Source organism: Dysidea avara, chromosome 15 (genome assembly GCF_963678975.1).
Source record: "Dysidea avara chromosome 15, odDysAvar1.4, whole genome shotgun sequence".
Lineage (NCBI taxonomy): Eukaryota > Metazoa > Porifera > Demospongiae > Dictyoceratida > Dysideidae > Dysidea > Dysidea avara.
In genome coordinates, this window is record NC_089286.1 from 11,173,906 (window position 1) to 11,182,879 (window position 8,974).

The following is an 8,974-nucleotide window of genomic DNA, read 5'->3' on the forward strand; positions in this document are numbered from 1 at the left end:
AAAACCACAATCGAATTTCCATTCGTGTAGAGTTCCGAAGGTGGATATTTAGAACTAGACTAACTCCATGCAGTTGAGTTATGTAATATTTCTGCTGGATTTTCGTGGAATCAATGAAACAAAATAAGCAGTATAGGTGATGTTGATGATTGCGCCGACATTTTCAAGAGACGGAAGAAAGGTGTCTACACAGACGAAGGTAATTGAAACGTCCAGTAAAGATGTAGAGAGGAAAACAAGCATGTTTGACTAATCTAAAACTGATGACAAATGGTGAGATGGGAATTTCGATGGATTTTGGTCTCGATAAGAGAGCCGCCATTGCCACTCTATGGACGAATATAACTAAACAAGGATCCAGCATGACTTTATAGAGGCAAAGTATCACGTTTGCTGTACAAGATTTCTTTAACGGGTTGTAAATTGGTCGATATGGGAGAAATTCGTGGATATTGGCATTTGGCGAATTTTGAAGTCGCTAGAAGAGCTGCCAGACCAACCCTATGAATGAAAGCTACTGCATGGCTATGGGTCTTGCAAGCTTTTTAGAAGTAAACTAGTACATCTGGCTAGTAAAAGTTTCCGTCAGTGAATAAAATCGGCATTTTTGACAGCCGTCGAGCTCAGCCAGATGGCAAACAATTTTGGAATTCGATGATATTTGGTGTGGTAGTAGTTGGACCCATGCCAGACCAGTTTGACCTGGGAGGGTTACTTTGGCATCGCTACTGTGTGCTCCAGTGGCATCGAAACTTTTTTCGAGTCCGAAATTTCATTTTCGCAATGCTGTGGCTGGAAATTGCTCCAGACAATGCAGCCACTGATGGTTTTAGTTTAGAGTACAGTTAATAAGAAAGCTTGAGAGTGTGTATTGTAGCTTGAAAATACACTTTCTTAAAGATATAGCAAAAAATCTCGTAATTTGTAAGCATACTCACCGATTTGGACGACAAGACGTTAATAAAAAATAACGCCAATCTGGCATTTTCTAAGTGGTACCAAGCCTAGCATTTGTGGGTGGTTTGGTAATTGATTCTCGGAGGTCGAAATTTCACGTTGCGGACCCTAACTAGGTGATTGATTTGCTGGGTTCCCGGCACAGGGTTGCTTTCTTTGAAAAAACAGACAAAGAAATACGAAGTTTCTAATTCAAACTGACCTACCACCCAGGGCAAGAGAAGCCAACTCTTCCTCATAGTGTTTCGATACGGTTGGGTGCATAGTCTATTATGGGGTGCCATTTGTCTCAAAATCCCAAAAATTGAGATCTAAACCAAATATCGTCGATATTTACTAAACATCGACGACATTTAGCTAAATAGCGACGACATTTGCTAAACATCGACGACATTTACTAAACATCGACGACATTTGCTAAACATCGATGACATTTACTAAACATCGACGACATTTAGCTAAATATCGACGACATTTACTAAACATCGACGACATTTGCTAAACATTGATGACATTTGCTAAACATCGACGATATTCAGCAACTCAGCTGCTTTCGCGTTTTAATTTTCTGCGGATCCTTTACTATAATAATATTATAGGCGCGTACAATACTAATAATTGCTGATTAGCTGCTTGCGACTGTAGATGAATCATCTGTGGTACTACGTGACTCATTAGGCATTCGGACCTCCTTTAATGCTGCGCATCTGTTAAGGTTAATGTTGCTGTGTTGGCGACGAGTTGGACTGAGAGGAACTGAGGAACTCATCTGTGAGGATACGAGGTATGGGGTTAGCCTCTAAAGCTGTAAATGTGACAGCATGTACACTGCACGTTTTTCGCTTTTCAATGTTCCAGTGACAGAACTCAGTCTGGCAGAAACAGACTCTCACGTGAACGAGGGTCTAGAGACTCTATAGCATACAGGATTTGTGCACAATGACAGCTACATACTTTAATTTGTGCATGCGTGGTGTATGTTGGGTTGCCTTGTGTGGCCAGACCAATTGGGTAGGGAGAAGAAGGGATCTAGTACAGTTCAAATCTTGGTTTATACTGGTCTTGACACTATACCATTTACATGTACTGTTATTACATGGCAATTTAAATTAGCTGTTTCATGGGCTTGACTGACCCAGGTGAATAACCACCTAACATATTTTCAAAACCTAGCTCAAAAATGCACTATATGTATATGGCTACAAATGAGTTGCTGTCTCATTGATACCATACCCCATTCTTGTATTTTGTTTTTACACTTTTATATGCCGACTTTTAAAAATGTGTATGCATCACTTCGTGTACTTTACCTACACTGCTGTACCATACGCAAGGAAATTTTGACGCAAGAAAAATTTGACGAATTCACATTTCAGCAGATTTGATAAATAAAATGTTGACGAAATCAAAAAATTATAGACAAAACCTGTATTTTTAAAGACATTTGACGAACTTAAGTTTGATGAATTTAATTGATTCGTCAATTTTGTTAAATTTTTCTATTGTCAAAATTTCCTTGCATACAGTATGCAAGATGACTAATGTACTGTGAATGCTAGCTAGCTATTGGCCTTCTTATTCCAAAGATACCTATCTGTACGTGTCTTAATACGTTACAACAGACAGTCATCTGCAAATTAGGTGACAAGTAGATTTAATACAGCTGGGAAAGTCATTTATAAAAACAAGAACAGTAAGGGGCCCAATACAGAGCACTGAGGTACTCCACTGGTAACGTTGACAGCTTCTGAAATAGAACCATCACAAAAAAACTTACTATTTACGGTTGGTTAAAAAAGACCAAATACAGCTAATTGTCTCTCTGGTAATTCCATAGTACCTTAACTTTAACAGTAAGAGTTTATGGGAAACCTTGTCGAATGCCTTGCTGAAATCCAGCAGTATGCAATCAGTTTGTGCTTTGTCATTTAAACTGGATGCTAAGTCATGGACAGTTAATAGTAGTTGAAGATCAGCAGAATGTTTTTGGTGGAAACCAAACTGATTGGTTGAGAGGATATTGTTGTTACACTCTAAATGCCCCATCACATGCAATTAAATAATGTGCTTGAGAGCTGACTGTTTTATTAGAATTGTGACTGCTGTATTAGAGTAAGCGACTGCTGTATTAGAGTATATCAAATCAGCCCAAAACTGTAAAAATAAGAGTACTGTGCATTTGATATCAAATGCAGCATTATGCACAGTGTGTTCATGTTTTGCTGCACGTATTTCTTACATTCACATTGCTTTAAAATCTTGTGTTATTTGCTGGCATAATACTTGATGCTTTTGCTAGCCTGTTAATATACAATCATGCCAACATAATTGGCACAAGCACATTAATTTTTAAAAGATATTAGCGTTTATAAAATACAAGTGCACCTGTAGCTTCTATAGCAGTACCTTCCTATTGTAGTTACTACACAGTAAAAAGAAAGTGTTCGAGCACCCCTACATCTATTCTTAGATGGCCTTTTGTAATAAAGCACATCTTATCTGTGCTTGGCAGCTACTGAGTTACACATGTGTACAGTACTTATGTATTTTGTACTGATATTAAACATTAACATGTTTAACCTTTTATTAATTAAATAGTATGAAGTATGCAACCATTGAAATCACTACAGCAGATCTTTGGTGACAATCAATTTCACCACTGCCAAAGTTTCTCAAGTAGTGGAACAAAGAATTAAGCATATTACTAAATGGTGCAGTGTCAGTGTAGGATTCTACTCCACTGTATTTGCTTCGTATGTAGGTCTACGTAGTATGCCGTTTATCATCAACTCGCTATCGATGATCCACAATCAGAGCTCAGAAACGTACTGTTTTGGGTTTCTTTTGTGATTTGTCAGAATGTCCACATCAAATTTGTGAGTGTATACCAGGAGACAACTAAAAAGGAAAGAAAACAAAAAAAAACATAATATAGTGAGACTAGACTTTAGTGACATCTCACAATACACATGTGTGTTTTTCAGTTTGCTGTACAGATGTATAAAAATACACTATAGCTGTTTTGAAATTACAGCTGTTGATTTACACACAATATGTCTCATGTTCTGAGGTGTTTGCAAATTGTTGACTCTTAAAACTGGAAAAAAACTGTGATGATTTATTACCATTGACTTTGAAAATTGTAGCAGCCTGCTGCTGAGTACTGACAGGGTAGCAAAAGGTAGAAGCAGTACTTTCCAAGTATTAATTAAATATGAACTGTTTATAAAAATTTCACATACTTTCATTGACATATAAGTGAACCAGAAGATGTACAACACACTCATGGGGCTCATAGGATTTGTACAGAGTAATAAAGCTACTTTAGAAGGGTTTCAATAAAAACTGGTTGACCTCGCTGAACCCCAGGAAATTGGAGACGTCATCAAGTGATAAAGAGCTTACTGTATGAAATGGCAACAATGGAAGAGATCAGCACTGTCAATTTTATTTATTAAAGCTTTACAATACAGGTGCTGAAGGTCTATAGGATTCCTGATCCTACTAACCTGTTTAAAGAAAGTATGTTTGAAAAGGTAAGGAAAGCAATTGTATTCAAGGTCTCCACGATCAGCAGTAGTTTAAAAGTCAAAAATAATTATACAATTAACACAAATTCTTATTGAAGACACTTAAAGAGTGTCATACCTCCTCTGCAGAACTGTGTGGGTATTCTTCTCCAGGAAATGTTTGACAAACTGCTTCTGGTGCTTTCTCAGGTACCCAAAAATGATTAGACATAATCTCAGGTTATGATGCACTACCCCCCTATATAAAACCTTGTAAATGTGCAAATGATAGATGACTAAGGTCACATTAATTTTTGTTGTAAAAGCTAAGCAATTTGTATTTGCATAGCTAGTTGGTCCACTTGGACAACATGGTCCAGGTCCACCACCATATTCCAAGACTGAAATTATACATAGCTGTGCTTAGTAACCACACACAGCTATTTTCCGTATACCAGTTAAGGTTAAGGTGTATATTTTTAATGTATGGGAGTAAAAACCTCCACAAATTACAAAATGTGTTGTAGAGTTTCAACAACTATGTTGTGGTAGTAATACAACACTGCAAAACAACATCTGTTCTTGGGAGTGTGGTACTGTGGTCCACAATAGTGATGATTTCCCAAAATACTCCTCAGCCAGACTCACAAATTACTGAAGCTGGATTCTTATAATTTCAACACAAGTAAATACAAAATGAAAATAGGTCTCATTATTAAAGTTAATGTTTGTGAAGATGTTTTATTGGGCCATTATTACTTTCTTTAGCTATATGAAGGCTTGTATCTTCATTACTGGGAAAAACATGCCAAAAATGCTTCCACAGGCCCAAATAACATTTAACACACAGTATCAATATGCCCCAGAAATGTAGAGTCTACATCTTTTGCAGTATCATGCAGCAGAATAACATGATAGCTGAGTGAGAGCAAAGGCTCCAACCTTGGATCTTTCTTGGGAGTGAAAGGTGAACAGTGGAGATGTAGTCCAAACATGCAATTCAACAAAGTTAAATTATAACCAGCACTTCAGGATTTCATGACATAATAGTATGGCCTCCTTGTACTAGTTATATTTGAAAGTGTTTGCACATAGTTACATCATTGAGAAGTTGTGTATTACTAGCTAAAAGTGTAAAATATTAATAGCTGGTGTGTGTGTATGTGTGTGTGCGCTACTGTACATTACAACTGTGGCAATTCATTGCAATTTCTATAACAAACGTGACGCTCATGTGATCAACTGAAGTACACACTTCTACAAGATGTCTTGCCAGCTCAACTATCTAGCTTCTAACCATGTCCACACAGGTTGTAGGCTTGTAGCTATCTTGTAGCAACCAACCGCCTGGATTCCCAGTGACCTTTCAAAGTTCCAGTACACTGTTTGCTGTCCTTATACAACTCTCCTCAGTTGTGGAACCAGTCAATCGCCATTGAGAACTCTGACCACCAAACTAAAGTTTTAACGAGAGATCACCACGTGACTGCTGAAATCCTTGCACATGCCGCAACCTTTTTTAGCCTCAGGGAGCCTTCAGTGAAGCATAGTCAGCAATAGAAAATTCTGGGAGTGAGCATCAATTTTAGGCATGAGAATGTTGGGCGTGATTGAAGGCCAAATTGTGAGAATCACACCTAAGGCATGAGAGTTGGAGCCTCTGTGAGAGCGAGGTACAACTGACTTACCAGTGTTGCTACTAGTGGTGTGCGATATAGGATATTTCCATATCACAATTATTACACACAATTATCACGATACGATATATATCACGATATACAAACTCATCACTCAGCTTGTGTACTTACACCGATGACACTTGTAGCACTAATGTACTAGAAGTACAATACAACATGGTACATCACTAGCATACAACATTACAAGCTCTTTTATCAAAAAATATTACAGTGTACAATGACATCTTGGGTACAGTTTTCTCTAATTATAACTAAAATCTATACTTCGGCTTATATCGCGATATAAAGATTCTATATCATATCACGATATAAAAAAATTTATCACGATATTTCGATATATATCACATATCGCACATCACTAGTTGCTACTACAACTTGCCTGCCTCAAACTACTGTATATAGCTACAAACGTTCTACGACATTCACTTTAAACTTTTCACACTGATACAGTAGATAGGCATTCATTGACACAAACTGGAATCATTTTGCACTTTGTAATTCAACTGTACAGCCTCTGACTCACACATTGCTCTACAGGACTAAGGGACCTGTAAAATAACCTTGAAATCTCCCTTATCTGGACCTCTTTTATCCAGGCCCAGACAGTCCAAATTAGTCACATGCATGTGGCCTGTAGTCTATTGACAATAAGATGTTTACATGTTAGGTGGCTTGTTGATTCTAACTACCACTTGGTTGCTAGGTGATAAAAAATTTACAACCCAGGGGAGTGACCACGAATGCTCTGTAGTGATTTCCCCTTCTACCCACTAAAATGTATAGTAGCAATAGTAACATTGCAGAACAGTTAGCTTTACTATATTAGCTAGTTACGGATATTTCTGAGATAAGGACAGTATACCAGACTACCTGGATAAGAGAGGTTCCACTGTACCTGCTATAAAATAAATTATACCGATGACTCTATAGCAAATAAAATTCTTCAATTATCCCTGTTGCCTCTCTATAATGTTGATGATTCTATCAGAGTAATTTAATATTGACTGCTCTACTAGAGTATCTTGATCTAAGTTACCAATATTAAAATTCCTTGAGGGTGAATTAAAAGCATTCAACCAACAATGCACAACTGACAATCAAGCTTAACAAGTTGCTCTACCATTGAGTTGGGAGACCAGGCAGCAAATTTCTAGAACTACCCTTATGTGTAGCTAGTTGACAAGTTGAAATGATCTCAGAATTTCGTCTTTGCAGGCAAGTCCATATTATATCGTTTGGTTGGGAAATTTGACTAAATAAAAAGTACCAGTCTGACAAGAGCACTCAAATTGTGGCCTGCTGAGATTCATATGAATATTACAACAAGCTATTTTATTAGTTTAATTTTGTGTATTGATCTGTAATGTACCTATCAATGTAATCCCCGACTACCACTAATATGGGCTGAGGTGGGGGAAGGTGGGGATTTGCATCACTGAAAATTACAATTCCCCACCTACTGGGGACATACTGGCAATGCAAACCACGACCAAGTCTCGACTTGTAACCCCCGGGAATACCGGGGCTAGGAGGGGATTTGTACGGTTGTATGGTGTTGGTCTAGTGATGAGTTAGTTCAAGTGGATTCTAGTACGAACGTAGTAGCTAGCACCCGAGACACTCCTTCCTAATTAAACTGAAAGCACACACCTTTGCTGTCTGAGTGAATTTCTTTAGTGAAGATAGATCCCCACTATGTCGGAGAAATTTAGCGATCAATTCCCCCACCATCCCCTACCCTCAGCCCGTATCAGTGGTAGTCGGGAATTACATTGATAGGTGCATTACAGTCCTGTAAAGTATTAATAAACAACTAAATAAAACACTACTTGATTCATGCAACTAAATAATTATACTCAGCCGAATTACACTCCGGATAGAATTATATTCAATAATGCTATATTCAAAAATGCTGTCACTGAGCGTATTGGCACCCAGTGATGAAAAGTGAAACACGTGCAGTTTACAAGTTGTCACATTTACAGGCCTGCCAACCTGGAAAGTAAAAAAATCTTGAGATTTCTGTACCTTTATTGTAGTATTGCAGTGTGTAGTAAAAAAAAACAGGTAGATACTATGCTGAGACCAAAAAAAAAAAAAAAAAAAAAGGTCTCGACTTTTTAATTTGAAATCCGTGAGATTCGATCTACTGCCCTTGAGCAGGGTAGTGAAACCGTGAGACTCACGGTAAATCCGTGAGAGTTGGCAGGCCTGCATTTACAACTGAAAAGGTAACTCCATACCTCACATCCTTAGTCACAGATGAGATCAGTTCCTCTCGTCACCGATGACAGCAACATTGCATCTTAATAAACGCGCAGCAATTATTTCCATTAAAGGTCGTGGACTCATCCGAATGAAAACAAGCCTAATGAGTCACGCATATAGCACCACAGATGGTTCATCTACAGTCACAAGCAGCTAATCAGCAATTAGTATTTACAAGTATAAGTGCCCATAATATTATTATACTGAAGGATTCGCAGAAAATTAAAACGCAAAAACAGATGAATTGTTGATTTCTTCCTCTGCCCCAGTATCCGCTGGAGAAAGCTCGCCTAATCTACCAAACTTACCGGATTTTCCGCGTCTGTCATGCTTTGGAAGCAACCTATCAAGAAGTTGTTCATTGGAGAAGTAACTGTTTTAAAATTCCTAATGGAAATGTCATCAAAAAGTTTGTATTATGCACCTATCAATGTTAAGCCCCACTGCCCCCCTCCCGGGCTTACTTAGGGATTAGTGGGGGATTTTCGCCGATTTGATCAGAACTTTTGCCCCACTAGTGGGGCATTTGACCGTTCGAAATTA

The 8,974-nt window shown here is 38.0% G+C and overlaps 1 long non-coding RNA gene across 1 annotated transcript; it reads right to left on the minus strand.

Moving 5' to 3' along the window:
- Positions 1-3,433: 3,433 nt before the first annotated feature.
- Positions 3,434-8,619, minus strand: LOC136245773 (uncharacterized). Its single transcript, XR_010696117.1, has 2 exons — positions 8,407-8,619; positions 3,434-3,855 (listed from the first exon to the last, which is right to left on the minus strand). It is a non-coding gene; the product is annotated as an uncharacterized lncRNA (long non-coding RNA).
- Between the last annotated feature and the right edge of the window lie 355 nt (positions 8,620-8,974).